At 47.7% G+C, this 25,271-nt stretch overlaps 1 protein-coding gene and 1 pseudogene across 2 annotated transcripts in view; both read right to left on the reverse strand.

Annotated features, from left to right (window-relative positions):
- PAQR8 (progestin and adipoQ receptor family member 8) overlaps window positions 1-25,271 on the reverse strand; it is a 189,731-nt gene that overhangs the window by 31,226 nt on the left and 133,234 nt on the right. The window contains exon 1 of one of the 2 annotated variants that reach the window (XM_063915115.1): window positions 2,497-2,590. The exons of the other annotated variant lie outside the window; for it this stretch is intronic. The gene's annotated coding sequence lies outside the window, so the exon portion shown is untranslated. Of the gene's footprint in view, window positions 1-2,496; window positions 2,591-25,271 lie in introns of those variants that run through there. 2 annotated transcript variants of the gene reach the window in all.
- Window positions 11,824-11,943, reverse strand: LOC134912382 (5S ribosomal RNA; annotated as a pseudogene).

Raw genomic sequence — 25,271 nt, forward strand, 5'->3', positions numbered from 1 at the left:
GGCGCGTGAACGCAGCGTTTTGTGGACGCGCGGTCCGGACAATGCAGGTGTGTCCAGACCGTTGCTAGGGCAGGTCGCGGCGATGTGACCCAAAACATAGCGGGTAGCAGTCTGCCTTCGCAGCTAGGCTGCATAGGCAGAGGGCTACTTGAACCATGCAAAAGCATCACCGGCGTGCGATGCTTTCGCATGTCTGCGGGGATCGCATGTCTGCTCGGCGTCCCCCCACATGTCAAAGAAAATGATTTTTTTTCCGCACATCTAGAGATCAGGTCTGAATTCCCCCCATGTAACGCTACTATTCTTGCGCTCTACCTCTAAATTGAAGGAACCGTTTGTGTTTGTGATTCCCAGCAGTAAATATAAATAGTTGTGCTTCATATAGCACACTGTTGTTTGCCTCAGGTCAAATCTCAATTTTGGTAAATCAGCAACAAACGGACGACCGATAGACAGACAGGACGTGAAGTGATGAGTCTCCTCAGAGAATTGCTGTGATTGCAGCAGGTGAGGAGAAGACCTTTCGCACAGAAACCGCAAACAACAAATTCAGCTTTTATGAGAACCTTCACTCTGCAGCACTGAGCAGCAACACACACGACAATAAGACAGATGTAGGGGGAGATGAATCAAAGCTTGGAGAGAGATAGTACCAACCAATCAGCTCCTGTCATTTTTTCAAACACAGCCTGTAACATGGCAGTTAGGAGCAGATTGGCTGATACGTTATCTATTTCTACTTTATCTCTCTATGGGGGGAGGGGGGCTTGGACTGCACACCCTCATTCTAAATATAATAAGAGGTATTGCCATGCTGAGCAAATTCTGATGCACCCTCTATAGCAGTGGTCTCCAACCTTAATTGGGGTGTGAGCACCTTTCGGAAAATAAAACCTCTCAAGGAGCTACCCCCTCCCCCCAATACACGTGCGTTCCTGCGAAAGTGGGTGTGGCCTCACAACTACAAGTAATGCCCCCCCCCGCGTAGTGCCAGATACACAAATAATGCCCCTCAGCAGTGCCAGATATACAAATAATGCCTCCCAGCAGTGCCAGATACACAAATAATGCCCCCAGCAGTGCCAGATACACAAATAATGCCCCCCAGCAGTGCCAGATACAACGCCCCCTCCAGTGCCAGATACAATTGCCCCACAGTGCCATTTAAAATACCCCCCGCAGCACCAGATAAAATGCCCCCACCCCACATTGTCCGATACAGTTCCCCACACAGTGCTAACCCTTGCTGGCTTCTTCTACTGCCGCCGTTGCTGCTCCTCCTGTATGAGGGACGGAAGGGGAGGAGAGCGCAGCGCACGCCTCTCCTGTGAAGTCCAGAGAGCGGCTGCGGTGAGGGTGACAGAGTGTCTGGCGGCGCAGGGCACTTAAATATAGTGCCGGTAAGTCCGGCGGCCAATCGGGGGCCACCACTGCCGGTTCACGAGCTCTGATTGGCTGACGGCCGACACCATATTAAAAATGAAGGGAGGAGGAGTGCCAGTGACTCCCCAAGCCCGTGCGCTCTGTGAGCTACCGAAATACTATGGCGAGCTACCGGTAGCTCGCGAGCTACGGGTTGGAGATCACTGCTCTATAGTACTAAGCACTCCTAACCAGAATAATTATAATAAACTCCGCAACAATATAACATAGAGCAAAAGTGAGGTGCTTAGCTTAATTTTTGGCCAAAAAATGTGGGCCCACCAACCATGACCAAGTGACCTCATCTGGTGGGTCCATAACACTACAGTCCAGGGCACGGTCCCTCCCACCCCCAGGTCAGTACAAGCCAACCACCCCAAGGCATCACACCAGTGAGGGGTTTAAGTGTTACTTACTGTAAGTAAGAAGCAGCAGCAGCTATGTGTTAAGAGTGTTACATAGGTGAAAGGTAATAATTAGAATGTTAAAATGTGTTACACGGGTGAAAAAATAATAATTAGGTGCTAAATAAAGTGCTAGATTGTTACAATATGATACTTTATCTCTCTCCAAGTTTTAATACATTTCCCACCTATACTCAATGGACACAGCACTTCTTTCTACAATAAAATTCTCTCTTGCCAACTATAACTGATACTCAAAGCACAGTATACGCCAGATAACAGACGCGTGTCACCAACTGTCCGGGAACTACAAGTGCCAGGACTCCTGACGCCCACTTTTACCTGAAGTTCATTTAGCTCAGGGTAAATCTTATAACAGAGATAGGCAACCTACTGTATGCGTTGCAGAACTACAAGTCCCAGCATTCCATATTTATATTATATTTAAATAATTCAGTGTCTATCTGATAACATCGATTTGGAACCTAAGTGTTACAGAACTTCACGTTCTAGATTTCCTTATATATATTATATTTACATAGTACTCCTTATAACAGAGGTAGGCAGTCTGTGTAAATCCAGCTGTTGTGGAACTACAAGTCCCAGTATAACTATTCTGCCAGGCGCTACAGTCTCTATATGACATATTAATGTCCTTTTGTTGTCTTACCCCTCTCGGACACTCTCTGCGCCTCGGCTGCCCTCGGAGAGCCCTGCTGCTTATTACTAGTCAAGAGCAACTTGTGTAGAACCAGCTGAACAAGTGCAGCTAGTCATTACGGCTACAGACCCCTCCTATTGCTATCTGTACCTGTGCAGTCACCAGGCAGGTCTGCTGTGTGGGAGTGTTCAACAATGAATGACACATTATGTAAATCTGTCTATTCACTAACCTTGCAGGTCAACCTTGTCCCCACAAGCAGGTTCCTATATTCAGCCTACCCTCCCTCCCATGCCAGTCCTCGATCAGGGCTGTCTGACTCACCCATAGTGGGCGATATATATTGTAATCATTTCTAGAGTGCACACACACACACACACACACACACACACACACACACACACACACACACACACACACACACACACACACACACACACACACACACACACACACACACACACACACACACACACACACACACACACACACACCCTTTATCATACCATGTTCAGCGCGCAGGTTTATAATGTATTTTATTTTAATGTATTTCATTCAGTTTCAACTATGTACTGTAGCACATAAAGTAAGGACAGATCATTAAAGTTGCTACCGGTGTTTACAAATAAGAGCTTATCGCATAATTAAGCTACATCCCGATCCACAAATATTGCATCTTTGATGGTTGCAATGTGACCGCAGTTTCCCAACTGGCAATGTCCCTTTTGGGATAATCCAATAAAAATCAGGACTGCTGGGAGAGTTGTACCAGGAGGTGCACTGTATATTTGGTTTGCAGGGACTTGGGAAAAAAGGGAATTTTAGCTAGAATTTAGGGTCACCCTGCAGCCCTGCTCATCTGTGCAATCAGCCGCCTACTATATGGGCTAAGCATTGCACATGGGAGAGAAAAAATTGCCCCATAACCATCGAATCTTTGTCATTGATGGTGGAGTAACATCCAATCTTCACAATCGAAACCGACACTTGGTGGCAAACCATCAATGGTTACCTTTAAAAATGGGGCCCACAAATTAGTCACACCCCTGGATGGATCCAGCGTTGAAGAATCAAAGTGGAGAATTTGGGCTTATTACGTCAATTGGTATTTACTTGCACTGGCGCCGAGGTAGGGTGGGGGTGGTGGGTGTAAAAACCTGGGCATGCTGGCTGAAGGGGCCCATTGGGGGCCCGGGTCCACAGCTCCACCCCCCATCCCCCCGAGTATACTTACCTTCAGTGGTGGCTGGTGTGGCTCCTATATTTAAATTTTGCCCCACCTCTGGAGCAACCCCTGCTTATCTTCATCCGGATAGCAGGTCCCTCCACCACGGCCGGCGCCCTCGTCCCAGTGACATCTCCAGGAAGGTGGCTCCGCACATTGAGAACAAAGTCTCTGGAGCCACCTTCCCAAATATCACTAGGAAGATGGCTCTGGCCGCGGTGGAGGGACCGGCTTCCCGGAGCAAGCAAGGTAAGTGGAACCTGGATTTTAATGGTGCCTCCTGTGCAGCGTGCGGGGCCGCATAATTTTAATATACTTTATTTTTAGGGGGCATGGACATGCCCCCTCTTAGGCCAGGCCCCCATGCCAGTACCGGGCTTCTCTATAGCCCTGTTTACTTGTTTGCTTTTATTTACTAAAATAGAATTACATTTACCTAATTTGGCGCAGAACACTCTTCATGTCCAAATTCATTGTTTTGTGGCTTCTGCTGAATGTTTTCAGTGTGTGTCTGTGCCAACCAGTGATTGTCTGCAGTGGTATACCCTCCAACATTTTACACATAAAAACCAGTGCAAATTAGAAAAGGGGGCGTGGCCGCGGGTAAAGGGGCTATAGTTTCTATGGAAGTTTGGAGAGCCAAAAATCGGTACAGACCATAAAAAAAGGTACTGTACCTATTAAAAAGGTACAGTTGGAGGCAGTGTCGGACTGGGGCATGAAGGGCCCACCGGGGGAATGCTGCTGTAGTGGCCCATGCTTAAAGGTGTAGCCAGGTTCCAGTGGGGGCGTGGCCAGCCACCACAGAGGTTTGGCTAATCATGACATGTTCTGTGCTCCTTGGTAAATATATAATAAACCATATTATTGTGACGTATAATGTAACATATGTATAATGCATAAATCCAGTGCACTAGGATAGTCTGGAACATGATCCCTAGAGGAGGAGGAGGGCCCACAGGCAGTAGCGGATCTTGCCACGGGCAAGCAGGACTTTTGCCCGGGGCGCCGCCTATCGGAGGGCGCTGGCGCCATCCGGAGGGCGCCGCACCATGGCAAGATCCGCTGCTGCTGTGCCCCCCGCTGCAGCTGCCCGCTGTGACAGGAAACTAGACGCTACGCGTCTAGTTTCCCTTCGTGGGCTGCCCGCTGTGAAGGGAAACTAGACGCTACGCATCTAGTTTCCCTTCGTGGAGAGGACCTTTGCTGTGCGGTGCGCGATGACGTTATCGCGCAACGCACATCATTTCAGCGGCGCTACTACTGTACAGGGGGCGTAACTGACCACGCCCCCTGTATTAAGCCACACCCCTTATTGCTGCCCGGGGCGCAAAAAGCCCCTGAACCGGCCCTGCCCACAGGCAGTAGGGACTACCAGTGGTTTCCCCTGTGCCCCTGTGGGCCAGTCCGACCCTGGTTGGAGGGTATGCAGTGGGTCTCTCAAAAAACAAAGAGCCTGATCCAGGTTGGATTGTAAATTCTGCTAAGGCCTCCCAGCACGCTGACCGCCGCCTCCCCCCTTCATCAAACAGAAATTGCGATCGCATCGCAACTTCTACTTGATAGCAGAAATTCAGGTTGCCTCCTGCCGGCACAGCTTAGCCCGCAGGAGGCCCACCACCATCTTTCTGATCATGGCGGCTGCGTGTGACGTCACACAGCCGCTGCGATCACGCCCCCGTCATGCCTCAGTTTGCGTTCCCACGCCCCTGCAACGCTTTGTCTTTGCCTAGGAATCGGAGCATTGCCACCCCCCCCACTAGAGGCGATCGCATTTTCTGCGACCCCCCCCCTCCGCAGAAAATGTGGGCACTGCACATGCGCAGCATCTTTTCTGTCATTTTTGCAGCTGGATCACGTTCTACGATCCAACCTGAATCAGCCCCAAAGTCCTCAAAGAAAGCACTTGTTACATTGTATCAAGTATTCCCCGCCCTCTGCGTTACCAGATGTGTAGCAGCAGGAATCCCGGATGTTACCGCTACTTTATAAGTAATCTTCATAGGGGGTCATTCCGAGTTGTTCGCTCGCTAGCTGCTTTTAGCAGCTTTGCACACGCTAAGCCGCCGCCTACTGGGAGTGAATCTTAGCTTATCAAAATTCCGAACGAAAGATTAGCAAAATAGCGAATAGACACTTCTTAGCAGTTTCTGAGTAGCTCCAGACTTACTCGGCAACTGCGATCAGTTCAGTCAGTTTCGTTCCTGGTTTGACGTCACAAACACTCCCAGCGTTCGCCCAGACACTCCTCCGTTTCTCCAGCCACTCCCGCGTTTTTCCCAGAAACGGTAGCGTTTTTTCGCACACACCCATAAAACGGCCAGTTTCCGTCCAGAAACACCCACTTCCTGTCAATCACATTACGATCACCAGAACGAAGAAAAAACCTCGTAATGCCGTGAGTAAAAAACCTAACTGCATAGCAAATTTACTTGGCGCAGTCGCACTGCGGACATTGCGCATGCGCATTAGTGACTAATTGCTCCGTTGCGAGAAAAAAATAACGAGCGAACAACTCGGAATGACCCCCATAGTTAGAAGAATTAAAGCTACTGTCCTGTCATCCACACACTTCCTCACATTCAACAAAATAACAGATTAAAAACATTTTAAAAAATTGTAAAGATTTTTTTTTACATTAATAAAGTTGCTTACAAAAAAAAAAGTTCCAACAAATTATTGAAACTTGTTTCTACATTAGTGGAACTAGAAGCCCAAAGCTACGCATGCACACATCTGCAAAGAGTGACCCATCGGAGGGGTAAAGTAAGTGTCCCCCCCTCCCCTGGGAAAGATAGGCAAGTCTCCTGCTTTTCCTCCCAGCCCCCCGCACCCCATTCGGACACCAACGACAGAGCACAAGTGGGTGGACCCAATGATGCGATTCGCCCTTTTTCTTGACACTGTATAGCAGTGGCGGAGCCACGATGATGCAATAGTGATGCCACCCCCCCATACAGCTTACCTTCCCGCCAGGCCACACCCCCTACCAGTGGAGGGGACAGCAAAGTAGGTAAGTATAACATTCACACACACGGATGCAGGGCCGGATTAAGGGTCACATGGGCCTGGAGCTGAAAATATTCAAGGGCCTATTGTGAGAAATGGGGGAGGTGTGATTAGTGCTATATGGGTGTGGCCAGGGCCATGTGGGCGTGTACAACTCTACACTATCCGCTCCAATGTTTCCCTAAATATGTAAAAATATAAAAAAAAATGCATAATTTTTTTTTTAGAAAACTTGAAATGCAATCTTAAATGTTATGATTGATGGCTGACCATGTGACCAGCAGGTGGCTAGTGATCATGCGGCTATGCTGATGGGCCTATTTTTATGTGGCAGCCTGGGGCTGGAGCTCCATCCGCCCCATTGTTAATCTGGCCCAGCACGGATGTACCCCAGGGAAGGGCTTTGTAGCCACATTTGCATAACGTCGCACCACCAGGCGCAGCAGCCTCCGTCTGCCTCCACCTCCGCATTAGGACCTTGTACCGTTCAGTATCGCCTGGGCAGCTAAGTATCACCGATTTCACCAACAGCGGGGGTCATTCCGACCCGATCGCACGCTGCAGTTCGCAGCGCAGCGATCAGGTCGGATCTGTGCATGTGCCGCTGTGCGATGTGTGGGAAGATGATCGTAGCGGTGCTAAATTTAGCACAGCTACGATCAACTCGGAATGACCCCCAACATTGTTTGCTGAAACTACAGAGATACTGTAACTGGCATAGGTCCCACAGATTTGCACTGCTGCCTATAATCTCAGCACAACCCTGTCTGTTTGTGGTATAAAACAGATGCGTGATTATGGGGCAGATTCTGAGAAACATTCTGTATCACACCTTCAATCACTCTCAGGTGCTGCGCATGGTGCTGCGTATGATGCGTTAGATAAATATGGTAATGTACAGTGGATGTGTGGATGACACACTGGAGATACAAGTTGGAATTAACAAATGATGTTATGTTACTAAGCACGGCTGGGTGTGACCGAAACATTCCTGAAAAGAGTTTATAATAGCTCAGAAGAGGAAGTAAGTCAACATTCTGGATAGCCAAACATTCCTGGTAGCCAAGAAGAAGTATTCATTCCCGTGTCTTGTACAGCTGCCGTGCTAGAGAAATTCTTTGTGGCCATGTTTGTCCTTAGTAAATGTAAGCAGCATTCTATGGCAATATGGTCACTGTTCTGCGGAACCACACAATAACACTATTACGGCTAAAGTACAATGGGATCCGGTCTCTAAGTCGACAGTAACTAGGTCGACAATGTCTAGGTCGACAACTATTGGTCGACAGTAACTAGGTCGACAGGGTCTTTAGGTCGACATGTTCTAGGTCGACAGGTCAAAAGGTCGACATGAGTTTTTCACAATTTTTTTCTTTTTTTGAACCTTTTCATACTTAACGATCCACGTGGACTACGATTGGAACGGTAATCTGTGCTGAGCGAAGCGGTAGCGGAGCGAAGGCACCATGCCCGAAGCTTGCTCGCCATGCGATGGGACGCGGTGCACTAATTGGGGTTCCCGGTCACTCGGCAAAGAAAACAACACCAAAATAACATTAAAAACTCATGTCGACCTTTTGACCTGTCGACCTAGAACATGTCGACCTAAAGACCCTGTCGACCTAGTTACTGTCGACCAATAGTGGTCGACCTAGACATTGTCGACCTAGTTACTGTCGACTTTCAATACCACACCCAAGTACAATATGAGAAAAAGGGCAAAACCACAATGCACCGCCAGTAGGCAAGCACAGGGGGCATAGTGGTGCAATTTGCCTTGTTATAAAACCCCACCCTTCACAGTGTAATGTTGCGGCATCGTACAGTGCTGGGGTGGGGCACAATGACGCAATGCGCTGCCAGTTGTCTCAGGGAAGTGGGAAGAGGCGGGAGTTTTTGTTTATAGAACTTTTTTTCCCAGCAGCACACAAAACATTTTTTTTTTCAGGGGTAAAGGAACAGTGAGAGTAATATAACTCAAAAGTTGTCTCTACAACTATTATTTGTATGTATTGAAGTTTATAAAATAAAGTAGGGGCAATAAAAAGTTAATTACGCTGAAAAGTCATTTTCGGGGCAATAGAATACTTGCCCCTGGTAGTGCACTTTTAACAAGTGGATCTTTCAATTTCCTAACACACACATGCAAACATTAACCAACCGCTATGTTTTTGGACTATGGCAGGAAGTCGTGCACCAGGATAAACCCACATGATCACAAGGAGAACATACAAACTCCACACTGATATCTGCTGCTGTCCTCCGGGTGATGGTTAATATGTGCGGGTAGCCCCTGAAACAGCTATTGTAAGGGGGATGTCCCAGAAATATTATTTTCAATAAGCTCCTATTGCATAAAATAAATTGACTGTAGACAGTGAGATGTTATATTTGCAGCCACAGTGATAAATGTGTGTGTGTGTGCGTGCGTGTGTGTGTGTGTGTGTGTGTGTGTACAAATATAGTACATACCCTCCAACATTTTATACTAAAAAAACGATACAAATTAGGAAAAGGGGCGTAGCCACATGCAAAGTGGGCGTGACCACACCCCATTTCCTATACTTTCAATGGAAATCTAGTGGTAAAGCGGCTGCAGGCACCAATGTGTTACGTTTTAATACTAAAATATGAAAAGCGTTAGTGGTGGGGGAAATGACACATACAGTATAAATAGCACACAGTCTGATCTGGGGTAACCTGTGCTCCCCGCTCTCTGCACATACATACGGGTTCTAAAATCGAAACTACACATCCGGAAATGAGAACTTGGGAAGTGTACAAAGTGCGATCAAAGCAGCAGAATAAACTTTTTTTTTTTACCAGAAGTCTACCGTACTCCGGGCAACCTCCCAGTAGCGCCCTGCGTTCATTATTGTGATCACTAATGCAGAAGACAATAGAACTTCTAGAAACACTGTTTTGGAGACGGTTGCTAGGAGACCATTGTCTGCCATTGTGACAGTAAACTCTGATGAGACCAGAGCAGCTCAATCATAGTGGATTTCAACCAGTGTCATTTAACCCTTGCCCTACCAGACGTGTTCCTATATGCTCTTGTTTGTACTCTGTTGCGTTTAAAGGGACATTAACAATAAAACTCTCTGGAGGTATGTTATCTATTCCTGCCGGCACTGGTTCCGGATTCAGAGAAGTAGGAAAATGCATTCGCAGCTGTAACTTTGTACGCAGCTGCTGTGCAAAAATATGCAAATTAGTTTTTGCCTTCACTCCCCGTTACCGCCCACAAAGCTTCCTGATTGTCAGGCAATGGCCATCATTGTCAGTGTGCTACTTACACCCAGGGTTTTAACACCTACAAGTCAGACTCCTCCACAAGCCGTGTATTTTTGCAATCCATTTTAGTTGCAATCCGCACCGCGCCCATACTGTACTGGGGCCGCACCTGTGCGCCTGCTGTCCACGTCTGCATGACCCATTCCAGCAGGGCTGCCATCATGAATTGTGGGCCCCAGGACTGACAAAACAGACTGGGCCCCTCCCCCCGAAAAAAAATAAAAAATAAAGATTCTGCTGCACCTCTCCACCCCTATGCATACATGCCGACATCCTGGCTGCTCTCTCCGGGAGAGAGCAGCCAGGTCGGCTCAGCAGGGGAGCGGGGCGGTTTATGACACGGGTAGGGGGCGGGGCGGAGGCAAAACAGGGGCGGGCGGAGGCGGAACAGGGGAGGGGTTATCGCGGCACTTCATTTAAGCCACGCCCCTGCTATGTAATGCCGCGATTACCGGCATTATACAGCAGGGGGCGTTGCTATGATGACGCGATTCAGCAAGAATCGCGTCATCGACTGCCCGGACCGCCCACTTTACTCACTAAGTGGGCGGCCGGGCAGGGGGGCCCCTAAAAAATCGGGAGACTTGCCTGCTCTTCCGGGGGGGGCGGGAGGGTCACCCGATTTTCGGGAGCCTCCAGCCCATTCCGGGAGAGTAGGCAAGTATGCCCCTATGTGATGTCACACATTGGGATGTTACATATAGGTGGAGCATTTAAGACCTATAGTAATGGTTCACAGAGACCTGATGCACAGGGAAGATTTGTTTTAAAAAGTCATCCCTGCGCATCAGTCAATAATTTATTTACAGCCTGGTGCAACTCACCAGGTATTGGCGGTAGGATCCAGGGGAGGGCTCCCCTCTCTGTAAGGGCCCGGGACACCAGTCCCCACAGTCACCCCCTAAAGGCTGCCCTGCATTCCAGTGGTGCACAGTGGCTGGCCCATCTATCAGGTGTAGCGGGCCATCTCTGGTTAGCACACTAGCCCATATGAATCAGACCAGAGCAAGTGAAGCAGACATGGCCTTTATGTGTCCTGTATATACATATAATAAGCCCAGTTCCTTACATTGTGAAGCCTGTGACGGCTTGCAGCGTAATGCAGGAAGGAAACAACGTCTTGGGGAACATACTGAGATAAAAGTTCATGTTCGGAGGCTGGCGGTTGGGAGCCTGAGAGTACAATGGGACATTGAGGCTCATTATCATCACTGCAAGTAACATGAATGAGCCACATACAGCTGGAAATCATTGCCTTGCAAGAAGATGCAAGACTGATATGGGTAGACCCAGACTGATATACCCCCTTATGTGACAAGAAAGGAGAAACAGAAGCCTCTTGAGTGGGTGCACTCTAATTCTAAATGTTAAATTCCAAGATATATAGAAATATTAAAACATATTTTTTATTGATATTTATAAAATCAAACAAACAAAGAATTACCCAAAAGCCAATACCTCAGCAGACAAATCGTGTGAAAAAAGGTTAAAATGTTCTGGTCATACTACACAACTGGTAGTTTGAAAAAGTGTGGACACAGTAAGTCCTACACCCTTTTCCCTTGACCAGTACAGAAAAAAAAATCTGTATTGATAAGACCAAGAGATTGGTCGGTGACAAACAGGGAACCTGATCACTAGTATCTGAAAAAAAAGCCAGGCAAGCAATAGTCATAGTTTCAATTTCATACCAGATGATTAAATAGCACAAATTAAATATCTCAGTAATAGGGAATAAAATAGAGGAAAAATGGTGATACTGCTGTTGGTGTTGTATTTAGATTACACCCAAATAAATTCCAGAACTTATACAACACTGGGAGATTCCTGGGAGGTCTCCCATCCAATTACTGACCCAGCCCAACACTGTTTAGCTTCCAAGATCAGATGAGATCGGGCATTAGCAGTGTGGTGTGGTAGTAGAATAATAGAGCAGGGTGTGACAACACCAATGAGAGTGCACCTATATAAGAAAAAATAAGATTTTAAACCTACCGGTAAATCTTTTTCTCCTAGTCCGTAGAGGATGCTGGGGACTCCGTAAGGACCATGGGGATAGACGGGCTCCACAGGAGACATGGCACTAAGAAAGAACTTTAGGTATGGGTATGCACTGGCTCCTCCCTCTATGCCCCTCATCCAGACCTCAGTTAGAGAAACTGTGCCCAGAGGAGACGGACAGTACGAGGAAAGGATTTAGCTAATCCAAGGGCAAGATTCATACCAGCCCACACCGTTCACACTGTATAACTAGGGATATATGAACCAGTTAACAGTATGAAACAACACAGCATCAGACCGAGACTGATGAAAACTGTAACATAACCCTTATGTAAGCAAAAACTATATACAAGTCTTGCAGAAGTAGTCCGCACTTGGGACGGGCGCCCAGCATCCTCTACGGACTAGGAGAAAAAGATTTACCGGTAGGTTTAAAATCTTATTTTCTCTTACGTCCTAGAGGATGCTGGGGACTCCATAAGGACCATGGGGATTCTGCCAAAGCTCCCAAACGGGCGGGAGAGTGCGGATAAATCTGCAGCACCGACTGAGCAAACAGGAGGTCCTTCTCAGCCAGGGTATCAAACTTGTAGAACTTTGCAAAGGTGTTTGAACCCGACCAAGTAGCAGCTCGGCACAATTGCAATGCCGAGACCCCTCGGGCAGCCGCCCAAGAAGAGCCCACCTTCCTAGTGGAATGTGCCTTAATCGATTTTGGTAACGGCAATCCAGCCGTTGAATGAGCCTGCTGAATCGTGTTACAGATCCAGCGAGCAATAGGCTGCTTTGAAGCAGGAGCGCCAACTTTGTTGGCAGCATACAGGACAAACAGTGCTTCTGTTTTTCTGACCCTAGCCGTTCTGGCTACGTAAATTTTCAAAGCCCTGACCACATCAAGGGACTCGGAATCCTCCAAGTCTCGTGTAGCCACAGGCACCACAATAGGTTGGTTCATATGAAAAGATGAAACCACCTTAGGCAAGAATTGAGGACGGGTCCGCAATTCCGCTCTATCCATATGGAAAACCAGATAGGGGCTTTTATAAGACAAAGCCGCCAATTCCGACACTCGCCTAGCCGAAGCCAAGGCTAACGACATGACCACCTTCCAAGTGAGATATTTTAATTCCACTGTTTTAAGTGGTTCAAACCAGTTCGACTTAAGGAAACTCAACACCACGTTAAGGTCCCAAGGCGCCACCGGAGGTACAAAATGAGGCTGAATATGCAGCACTCCCTTCACAAATGTCTGTACTTCTGGGAGAGAAGCTAATTCCTTCTGAAAGAAAATGGATAGGGCCGAAATCTGAACCTTAATGGAGCCTAATTTCAGGCCCAAATTCACTCCAGTTTGTAGGAAGTGAAGGAAACGGCCCAGATGGAATTCTTCCATAGGAGCATTCCTGGCCTCGCACCAAGAAACATACTTTCGCCATATACGGTGATAATGTTTAGCTGTCACGTCCTTCCTAGCCTTTATCAGAGTAGGAATGACCTCATCCGGAATTCCCTTTTCGGCTAGGATCCGGCGTTCAACCGCCATGCCGTCAAAATCAGCCACGGTAAGTCTTGGAACAGACAGGGCCCCTGTTGTAACAGGTCCTGTCTTAGAGGAAGAGGCCACGGATCTTCTGTGAGCATTTCCTGCAGATCCGGATACCAGGCCCTTCGCGGCCAATCTGGAACAATGAGAATTGTCTGTACTCCTCTTTTTCTTATTATTCTCAACACCTTGGGGATGAGAGGAAGAGGAGGAAACACATAGACTGACTGGAACCCCCACGGTGTCACTAGGGCATCCACTGCCACCGCCTGAGGGTCTCTTGACCTGGCGCAATACCTCTGTAGTTTTTTGTTTAGGTGGGACGCCATCATGTCTATCTGGGGCAGGCCCCACTGACTTGCAATCTGTGCGAAGACTTCCTGATGAAGTCCCCACTCTCCTGGATGTACTGTAGATCGTGTCTGCTGAGGAAGTCTGCTTTCCAGTTGTCCACTCCCGGAATGAACACTGCTGACAGTGCGCCTACATGATTTTCCGCCCAGCGAAGAATCCTGGTGGCTTCCGCCATTGCCACTCTGCTCCTTGTGCCGCCTTGGCGGTTTACATGAGCTACTGCGGTGATGTTGTCTGACTGGATCAGAACCGGTAGGTCGCGAAGCAAAGTCTCCGCTTGACGAAGGGCGTTGTATATGGCCCTCAGTTCCAGGACGTTGATGTGAAGACAAGTTTCTTGACTTGACCAAAGACCTTGGAAGTTTCTTCCCTGTGTGACTGCTCCACAACCTCGGAGGCTCGCGTCCGTGGTCACCAGAACCCAGTCCTGAATGCCGAATCTGCGACCCTCCAGAAGGTGAGCACTCTGCAGCCACCACAGGAGAGATATCCTGGCCCTGGGGGACAGGGTGATCATCTGATGAATCTGTAGATGTGACCCGGACCACTTGTCCAGTAGGTCCCATCGGAAGGTCCTCGCATGGAACCTGCCGAAAGGAATGGCCTCGTAAGATGCCACCATCTTTCCCAGGACTCGAGTGCAGTGATGCACCGACACCTGTTTTGGCTTCAATAGGTCCCTGACCAGAGTCATGAGTTCCTGAGCCTTTTCTATCAGAAGATAAACCCTTTTCTGGCCCGTATCCAGAATCATGCCTAAGAAGGTCAAACGAGTCGTAGGAACTAACTGTGACTTCGGGATATTGAGAATCCAGCCGTGTTGCTGTAACACCTTCAGTGAAAGTGACACGCTGTTCAACAACTGCTCTCGTGATCTCGCTTTTATTAGGAGATCGTCCAAGTAAGGGATAATTGTGACACCCTGCTTGCGCAGGAGCACCATCATTTCCGCCATTACCTTGGTGAAAATCCTCGGGGCCGTGGAAAGTCCTAACGGCAACGTCTGAAATTGGTAATGACAATCCTGTACCGCCAATCTCAGGTACGCCTGATGAGGTGGATATATGGGAACATGAAGGTATGCATCCTTTAAGTCCAGGGATACCATAAAATCCCCCCCCTTCTAGGATGGCGATGACCGCTCTGAGCGATTCCATCTTGAACTTGAACCTTTTCAAGTATAGGTTCAAGGATTTTAAATTTAAAATGGGTCTGACCGAACCGTCCGGTTTCGGGACTACAAATAGGGTTGAGTAATACCCCCTCCCTTGTTGAAGCAGGGGTACTTTGACCACTACCTGTTGAAGACACAATTTTTGAATTGCATTTAAAACTATCTCCCTTTCTGGGGGAGAAGCTGGTAGGGCCGATTTGAAAAACCGGCGAGGAGGCACCTCTTCGAATTTCAGCTTGTAACCCTGGGAAACAATTTCTATTGCCCAGGGATCCACCTGTGAGTGAACCCAGATGTGGCTGAAAAGTCAAAGACGTGCCCCCACTGGGGCAGACTCCCTCAGTGGAGCCCCAGCGTCATGCGGTGGATTTTGTAGCGGCCGGGGAGGACTTCTGCTCCTGGGAACTAGCTGTGGTTGGCAGCTTTTTCCCTCTACCCTTACCTCTGGCAAGAAAGGACGATCCTCGTGCTCTCTTGTTTTTATTTGACCGAAAGGACTGCATTTGATAATGTGGCGCTTTCTTTGGCTGTGAGGGAATATAAGGCAAAAAATTTGATTTACCTGCCGTAGCTGTGGAAACCAGGTCAGAGAGACCTTCCCCAAACAATTCCTCACCCCTGTAAGGTAAAACCTCCATATGCCTCTTTGAGTCGGCATCACCTGTCCATTGCCGGGTGCATAGGACTCGTCTAGCAGAAATCGCCATAGCGTTGACTCTAGAACCCAGTAGGCCAATGTCTCTTTGAGCATCCCTCATATATAAGACAGCATCTTTAATATGCAAAAAATAGCAGCGCTAATGTGTTGATAGGTTAAAAAAAATTTGATAAGAAGGATTGAGTGATAATTTTTCCACATTTAATAGGGTATAGAATTAAAACCAAATAAAACCATATATATGGTGATTACTAACAATTATTACTAAAAATAGGGTCACAATAATTAATGCCAATATCAATGTATCCCGTTCTTATTAGCAATAACCTGGATAGCAGAAAATAGAGACGGACTGACAGCGCAGTCTCGCCCTTAAATTTAACCAAAAACCGCTAGAGGTAAAGTCCCATGCGAAGGTCTCTTACATCAGGTCAAAACCCGCCTGGTTTTGAAAGTCCTCAATAGGTGCGGTGTCCTTCTTGAATTTGAAGGATTGGTGATGGTCCCAAAGGGTTAAACGTCTCTCTTGTTTTGCTGCAAAGTTCAAAACTCCCGTATTGGTCCGGATACAGTTCGGCAGTGTGATGAGTATGGCTGGTGACCCCAAAGGTGGCCACCTTTGGGGTAACCAGCCATACTCATCACACTGCCGAACTGTATCCGGACCAATACTGGAGTTTTGAACTTTGCAGCAAAACAGAAAAACGGCAACGAGCGAACAACTCGGAATGACCACCTATGTGTGCTTACGATTTTGGTTTATGTGAGATTTTGGCTTATGTGAGATTTTGGCTTATGTGAGATTTTGACTATCTCATTATAATAGTGGGATGACATTACAGGGTTGGGGGGAGTGTCTTTTTCGACTGTCAGCCATTTTTAAAACAGTGCATTTCTGCTCTGTGGCTGATTTTTGTTTAAATTTTTTTGCAGTGAACCCATGGATTCTACATGGACAAGAGGACCGAGGGGCTATGTGGGACACTAGGTAAGTATGTGCAAGTGTGTCGGTGTGTGTTAATAAACTTTTACCTTCCCGGTGTGTGTGTGGTTCTCCAAGTACCAGCATGAGGGGGAGACTTGCTAGGACTTGTAGTTCCACAGCAAAAGACAATATTCTTTTTTTTTTTACACAATTTTGGCTATCAGCCCGGCACCCACCACCCAGGGGTGCTGGGGACAGCCTCGGGCTTCACCCCTGGCCCTTGAGTGCCTGGAGGGGGGGGACCCCTAATGGAGAATCACAGTGCCCTGAATAAGACTGCCAATGGGAGTAGACATATTAACTCACCAGAGGAGTCCTACTATTGATAAGAGAGGAATGTACACGTGTTAGATTTGTATGGTCAATTAATATGCATCCGTGGTGTATGTAACTAACAAAAATAGGTATGTAACATACCCAATTACACAGCTACAAGTTGGTCACAAATAAATCAGCATCAATAGATGTATGGAATAATAGGTGGTACTGTCTATCAGGCAGATAGGTATCATGAACTCATAGAGATACCAACGAACTACCAGTTAAATCCACCGGTGGGGATCTCATGGTTGCGTGGATGCTAGTGAAGAGGGACCCCTCCAGATCGGAAAACGCGTTTCGCCCAGTTTGCTGGGCTTGTTCACTTCCTGGTTTTTGATACATCCCGTCCTATGTGAAAGAGGGGTGTAGTTCAATAGATCTACAGGTCAACCCTAAATAGTTCGACCATTGTGATGTCATGGAGTTAACCTATTAACTGTCTTTTTACTGTAGATCTATTAACCGGATACCATGAAAGAGATGGTTAAGAACAAGATGGAAGCTCAGTGGTATAGTTGGATAAAGAACTAAAACCAAAAATGAATCTAGTCTATGTTGATGATGGAGACGCCTATTGCCAAATGTTAGCGCTGGGCTGCTGCAGAGACTTTTCCGAAACAGAGTTACTGTCATTCCTCACCTCCGATCTATTAAGAATCCCATTGCAATAGTAGAAGGAACGGCAGTTTACTGTTTATATTGCCTGCGGAATTTCAGCTTCTACTACACCGAGACAACATGCAACTTCAATAGTAGACTTAGGAGCATATTTATCAAACACCCATTTATGGTGGGGGGGATCTGCAACTATTAAGGGGTGTATTCAATACCTGTCAGAAACTGCCGTCTTGTTGGAAAGACGACAGTTTCCAACAGGTTTAGGTCGGAAGGTGTTCCGACCTATTCAATGCGGCCCCGTTTTTTCCGACAAGTCAGGAAATCCGACTTGTCGGAAAGCTGTTGGAATGCACGTGGATCAGCGGAATAGCAGCTGATCTGCATACTTCAGAAAGGAGACCAAATCCGACAGTGTCACGAACCGATCTCTCACCTCTGCGGGTTCTGGGGTCCATCCGTTGCCGGTGCAGTTGCTTGTGGTGCTGTGCGGCCGTGTGGGGACGCAGCGTGGTCAGTGGCACAGGTGATGCAAGTTCTGGGAGCTGGGAGTGCGGGGACCAAATGGCCAAAGGCACCGCAGTGTGTCTGCAGTATAGGAGGCGGCCATGTTGGAGACCAAATGAGCACCAGAGAGTACTTGTGAAACACCTGTGGGTAAGTGTTAGCCAATCCCGTGCTTTTCCATCAGCCCGTTCTAAGATCGCATATATTATTGCCCTCCTGTTCGGTCAGGCCTTGGAGTGGGCGTCGCCACTGTGGGAGAGAGGAGATCCTATTCTCTCTAATTATAAAGAGTTCGTATCATCCTTCTGGAAAATCTTCGATGAACCAGGTAGAACCACCTCAGCATCTTTGGAGATTCTCCGTTTACGTCAAGGTTTACGTCCTGTCAGTCAATATATTATTCAGTTTCGCACGTTGTCTTCAGAGTAAAACTGGAATGAGGAGGCCCTGGTCGCAGCATTTTGGAATGGACTTTCAGAAAAAATCAAGGATGATTTAACCATTCGTGATGTGCCAACTAAGCTGGATGAATTGATTTCTATCTGTAATAAACTCGATTTACGCTACAGAGCGATGTTTAGAGAAATCCAAGACAGAGCGATCTAGTCTGCGCTATCGTCCTAGACCTCGACAAGATTCTTCATCTCAGTCTCCTGTAACGACAGAAGAACCTATGCAGATCGGGCGCTCTCGCCTCACAGAGGAGGAACGAATTAGTCGTCGACAGGGTAACCTCGGCATGTACTGCGGGTCCTCCGAACATTTAGTTAAGTCTTGTAAACTTCGGCCGGGAAATTCTCGCTCCTAGTTTATCCAAGAGAGGTTAAGCTAGGAGTTACTTTAGAATCACGTTCTGGGAAAGAGCCGACTTTGCCTATTCGTTTAGAAGTTCCGCGTTCTACAGTTAAAGTTTCAGCTCTCCTAGATTCCGGTGCAGCCGAGAACTTCATCACCTCAGCCTTTGTCATACGATCTAAAGTTCAAACCGTGCCTCTGGAAGTAGCAGTTGCTGTTACAGCAGTGGATGGAAGTCGAATTCCAGACGGCATAATTACTCATCGAACCGTATGTCTCAAGATGAAAGTAGGTGTGCTCCATTCCGAATATATTTCCTTCCTCGTGATTCCCAAAGCCTCTCATGATGTGATACTTGGATTACCTTGGCTGCAGAAACATAATCCACAATTCAATTGGCAAACCATGGAAATTCTTTTGTGGGGTGAATCTTGTACCAAGGACTGTTTAGCTTCAATTATACCCCTCCGGTCAGTTAGTCTTCCCGAGTTACCCTCAGTCTACCAATCTTTTGTGGATGTCTTCAGTAAACAAGCGGCAGACTCCTTACCCCCTCATCGCGAATGGGACTGCCCAATCGTTTTGGTGCCGGGCAAAACACCTCCTAGGGGGCGAATTTATCCGCTGTCCATCCCAGAGACTCAAGCTATGTCTGATTATATACAAGAGAATTTAACCAAAGGATTTATTAGACCATCTTCTTCACCTGCAGGAGCCGGATTCTTCTTCGTTAAGAAGAAAGATGGTGGTTATGACCATGCATAGATTATCGCGGACTTAATGAGATCACTGTGAAAAAGAAGTACCCATTGCCGTTAATTCCTGAATTATTTGACCGGGTAAAGGGAGCTACTGTGCTTACAAAATTAGATCTTCGTGGGGCCTACAATTTAATCCGCATCCGTGCAGGGGACGAATGGAAGACTGCCTTTAATACCCGGGATGGGCATTACGAATACCTTGTAATGCCTTTTGGTCTTTGTAATGCGCCTGCAGTGTTCCAAAGCTATGTGAATGAACTTTTTCGTGATCTTCTCTACAAGTGTTTAGTAGTATACTTGGATGATATCTTAATATTCTCCAAGGATCTGAAGTCTCACCGTCACCAAGTTAAAGAGGTACTGACACGTCTGAGAAAAAATCGACTATATTGTAAGTTGGAGAAGTGTACATTGAAGTATCTTCTATACCGTTCCTTGGTTACATCATTTCCGGATCAGAGCTATGTATGAATCCTGTAAAGGTACAAGCTATCCGAGACTGGTCCACTCCTACGACTCTCAAGGGGATTCAGCGATTCCTTGGCTTTGCTAATTTTTATAGGAAATTCATTAAGAATTCCTCTACGTTGGCCGCTCCCATCACAGCCCTAACTCGCAAGGGAGCAAATCCTAAGAACTGGTCTTCTGAAGCAATCAAAGCCTTCTCTGATTTAAAACAAGCCTTTGTGTCAGCCCCCATTCTTCGACAGCCAGATTTGAACCGTCCCTTTCTACTGGAGGTGGACGCATCTACAGAAGCAGTGGGAGCTGTGTTGTCACAAGTCTTTGAAGATAAAAAAAAGTCCATCCCTGCGGATATTTCTCCCGTAAGTTCCTACCGGCCGAACGTAATTATGCAATTGGGGAACAGGAATTACTTGCCATCAAATTGGCATTTGAGGAGTGGAGATACCTTCTAGAGGGAGCACAACACCCCATTACAGTATATACTGATCATAAGAATCTTCTATATCTGCAGTCGGCTCAGTGTTTGAATCCACGGCAAGCTCGATGGGCTCTTTTCTTCACCCGATTTAATTTTAAGCTCACCTATCGTCCAGGGTCTCAGAACAAAAAAGCAGATGCCCTTTCTCGGTCCTTCAATTCTTCTGAATCAAATGATGCTACCACGAATCAAGCCATTGTGAGTCCTACGTCCTTTTTAATGACTCGAACTTCTCCGGTCCCGGTTCGTCCGCCTGGCAAAACCTTTGTCGCCACAAATCTTCGAAAACGACTGCTTACTTGGGCTCACTCTTCATCCTTCATGGGTCATCCTGGGGTACTAAAGACTCTCAAATTTATTCAACAGTCTTACTGGTGGCCACGTCTTAAAGCCGATGCTCAAGAGTTTATAGCAGCATGTCCTAAATGTGCCCAACATAAGAGTCCAAGGGGTTCTCAGCCAGGTTTGTTACATCCATTATCTATACCCAAACAACCGTGGACTCATATCTCAGTGGACTTCGTGACCGATTTACCTCCATCAAAAGGGCGGAATACCATTTGGGTGATAGTGGATCGATTTTTGAAAATGACGCATTTCATTCCATTAATTGGATTACCATCAGCCCCTTCACTAGCCAGATTGTTCATTTCTGAGATCTTCAAGTTGCATGGCCTCCCTCGAGAGATCATCTCTGATCGGGGAACACAGTTTGTAGTCAAGTTTTGGAGGTCGCTTTGTTCATCTTTAAACAGTAAGTTGAATTTTTCTCCGGCATATCATCCCCAGACAGATGGACAAACTGAGAGAGTAAATCAAGATCTTGAAACCTTTCTCCGGTTATACATATCTTCCTCACAGGATGATTGGGTTGACTACCTTCCATTGGCAGAATTCGCTCATAATAATCTCTTTCATTCGTCTTCAGAATCTACGCCATTTTATACTAACTTTGGTTTTCATCCTCGTGTGCCAGAGTTCCATCCGTTGCCAGCTCTAGAGGTTCCAGCAGCAGATCAAGAGCTTCAACGTTTGTCTAAAATCTGGAGTTGTGTGCGCAAGTCGTTGATTAAAACTTCTGCTCATTATAAATCTTTTGCAGATAGAAAATGTAAGGCTGTACTAAACTACAAGGTAGGAGACCAAGTTTGGATTTCTACTCGCAATCTTAAGTTCAAAGTTCCCTCTAAGAAGTTTGCTCCCAAGTTTATTGGTCCATTTCCTATTGTAAAGGTACTCAATCCTGTGTCATACAAAGTCAAGTTGCCACTGTCTTTGAAAATTCCTAACGCCTTTCATGCATCGTTGTTGAAACCTTTGATTCTCAATAAGTTTCGTACTACCCTGTCCAAACCTCCTAAAATTCACTCTTTGCAGGATGAGGTATTTGAGGTTAAGGAGATTGTGGACTCACGTCGCCGATATGGACGTCTGCAGTTTTTGGTCGATTGGAAGGGCTATGGTCCGGAGGAGAGGTCCTGGGTTTTTGCCGAAGATGTTCATGCTCCAAGACTGGTACAGAAATTCTATTCCAAGAATCCTGACAAAGCTCAAAGGTGTCCGGAGTCCACCCTTAAAGGGGGGGGGGTACTGTCACAAACCGATCTCTCACCTCTGCGGGTTCTGGGGTCCATCCGTTGCCGGTTCAATTGCTTGCGGTGCTGTGTGGCTGTGTGGGGACGCGGCGTGGTCAGTGGCACAGGTGATGCAGGTTCTGGGAGCTGGGAGTGCGGGGACCAAATGGCCAAAGGCACCGCAGTTTGTATGCAGTATAGGAGGCGGCGATGTTGGAGACCAAATGAGCACCAGAGAGCACTTGTGAAACACCTGTGGGTAAGTGTTAGCCAATCCCGTGCTTGTGCTGCCTTTAAGTAGGCTGGGATTATGTTACTCTGAGCCAGTGCTTTGTTGTATCTACTCTATGCCCTAGCTCTGTGCTCTCTCCGTGCATTCCCGTGTGATTCCCGTGGTCCAGATATCGCCTCCGCTCCCAGAGGTCTGCCTGCAGCCTTCACTGCTAAAGATCCACCAGCTCCCTGCTGTGCTGTCAGTCAATCGCTCTCCCAGTGGCAAACAAGTGGATTTCCAGAGTCTTGTGAGAGGTTACCCTGTCTGCCTGCTTCAAGCCTTTGGAGGATTCTACTAAATTCAGGTGTTCGTTTGTTCAGCTCTAAACTTAACCCATTCATCACCATTGTCGTCTGCTGCAGTTTCACAGTGCTGTGTTATCTTCAGAACTCGCAAGTAACCCATTTCAGTATTGTATTTTCATTTTTGCTACAATCAAGGACAATTCTTCACAGCCTTTCAGTTTTATCTTTAAGCTTCAGTACAAGTCTCTACAGTTACTCATTTATGTCTGCAATATCCAGTTAACACTCCTTACAGTTTGGCAGCAATCATTGTTTCTTTTGGACAATTCATCATTCATTCACAAGCCTGTTTAAAAACTCAGTTTTATGAACATTTCCTCAATGTATCTTTAAGACTGTTCCTGCTTATCATTCTACCACTCTATGCAATACGTCAGTATATATATGGTGATTAATAACTTGTCATTTAAGTCCTTACTGGAATTGTTGCCTCTAATAAATATATGAAACGGAACTTTCTTCGTCCTCCCTGCTTTTCTCATACCCCAGCACCTTCACCTTCGGTTGGTCCAGGGTTAACGGATTCACAGAAACACTCGGCCCTGACAGACAGGTTTTGGTCCCATTTCTGACAATGTCAATCCGACTTTGTAAAAAGTTGGATTGACGTAGCCGCCGCCGCCGCCTCCACCATCCACCCTGAGGGGAGCAGCGCTGGGGTGAGGAGCGGTGCCGGGCTGAGGAGCGGCGCCGAGGTGAGGGGAGCGGCGCCGGGGCGAGGGGAGCGGCAGCAGCGGCACCAAGCAGAGGTGAGCAGCAGCAGCACTGGGCAGAGATGAGCGGCAGCAGCAGCGGCCAAATCCGACAGTCGAATTAGGCTCAAATCTGACAGTCGGATTTGGCAACTGTTTGAATAGTGGTTGTCAGATCCATTCCGACAAATGCATGTCGGAATGGTTCCACTCTTATTGAATACACTCCATTGGTGTATATATAATGTGTACAGGGTGTGTGGTGCACGCAGGCCCCTGGGTACGGGGGGGCCACCCTGCACCCATATAATTATACTTACCTCTCCGGATTCCCGCGTCTATCAGCGCTGCAGACAGATATCACTGGGAAAATTATGCAGCTGCCATTATACAGGAGATCGGCCCATGCGCAGAATACGGGAATATAGCGAAGGTGCCATGTTCCCAGAGACATGCGCAGTAGATGCAGGCACAATGCTGCTAGAGAGGAGGGGTCCGGCACGGAGCCTGCGCATTAAGCCCTCTCCTCCGTTATACTGCCCCTGTAAGTATACCCTGAATATATCTTCTTTATATCCCCGTTTTCATTTGCAAAAGCAGCCCCCAAATTTACAAAGCTCTGGAAGGTAAAAGTACTCTGGTACTCGGCCCCTGGTAAATAACGTCGTCTTCAAATGGTGTAAGCCATTGATGTCTATGGGCTACATTCCGCACATTTTTTTCAGGAAAGGTATCCATATATCGGGGGCTGCATCAAATACCTATTTCCTTATAGACCAGGGGTGGCCAACCCGCGGCTCTTTCATCCGCCGCATGCGGCTCTGCCGAGTCCTGCCCACCGCTGCCCTTGCCCCCCCATCCCCTGCGCTCACTGCGCTGCTGCTGTCACTCTGTGAGGGGAGGAGAGCGCAGCGTGCGCCTCTCCTGCCCCTCACTCTCCGGCGACGGTCCGTGAGCCAATCAGAGCTCAAGGATGCCGGACCTCGAGCATTGATTGGCTCACAGACCGGTGCCTAATTGAAGAGACACAGCTGCCGGAGAGTGAGGGGCAGGAGACGCGCACGCTGCGCTCTCCTCCCCTCACAGACAGCAGCAGCGCAGTGGGCAGCACGGGGGAAGGGGGGGGCGGTCATGTATATCTGGCACTGGGGGCATTGCTGGCACAGTGGGGACATGTATACCTGACACTGGGGTCATAGTTGGCACTGGGGAGACATGTATATCTGGCACTGTGGGGTCACTGGCATTGGGGGCATAGCTGGCACTGTGGGGACATATATATATCTGGCACTGTGGGGACATATATATCTGGCTCTTGGGGGACATGTATATCTGGCATTAGGAGCATAGCTGGCACTGTGGGGGCATATATATCTGGCACTGGGGGCATATCTGGCACGGGGGCATAGCTGGCACTGGGGGGAAATGTACATCTGCCACTGGGGGCAGAGCTGGCACTGTGTGGGGACATATATATCTGGCACTGGGGGCATATCTGGCACTGTGGGGACATATATATCTGGCACTGGGGCATAGCTGGCACTGGGGGGAAATGTATGTCTGGCACTGGGGGCAGAGCTGGCACTGTGTGGGGACATGTATATCTGGCACAGGGGGCAGAGCTGGCACTGTGTGGGAACATGTATATCTGGCACTGGGGGCAGAGCTGGCACTGTGTGTGGGGACATGTATATCTGGCACTGGGGGGCATATCTGGCACTGTGGGGACATATATATCTGGCACTAGG

Source organism: Pseudophryne corroboree, chromosome 4 (assembly GCF_028390025.1).
Source record: "Pseudophryne corroboree isolate aPseCor3 chromosome 4, aPseCor3.hap2, whole genome shotgun sequence".
NCBI lineage: Eukaryota > Metazoa > Chordata > Amphibia > Anura > Myobatrachidae > Pseudophryne > Pseudophryne corroboree.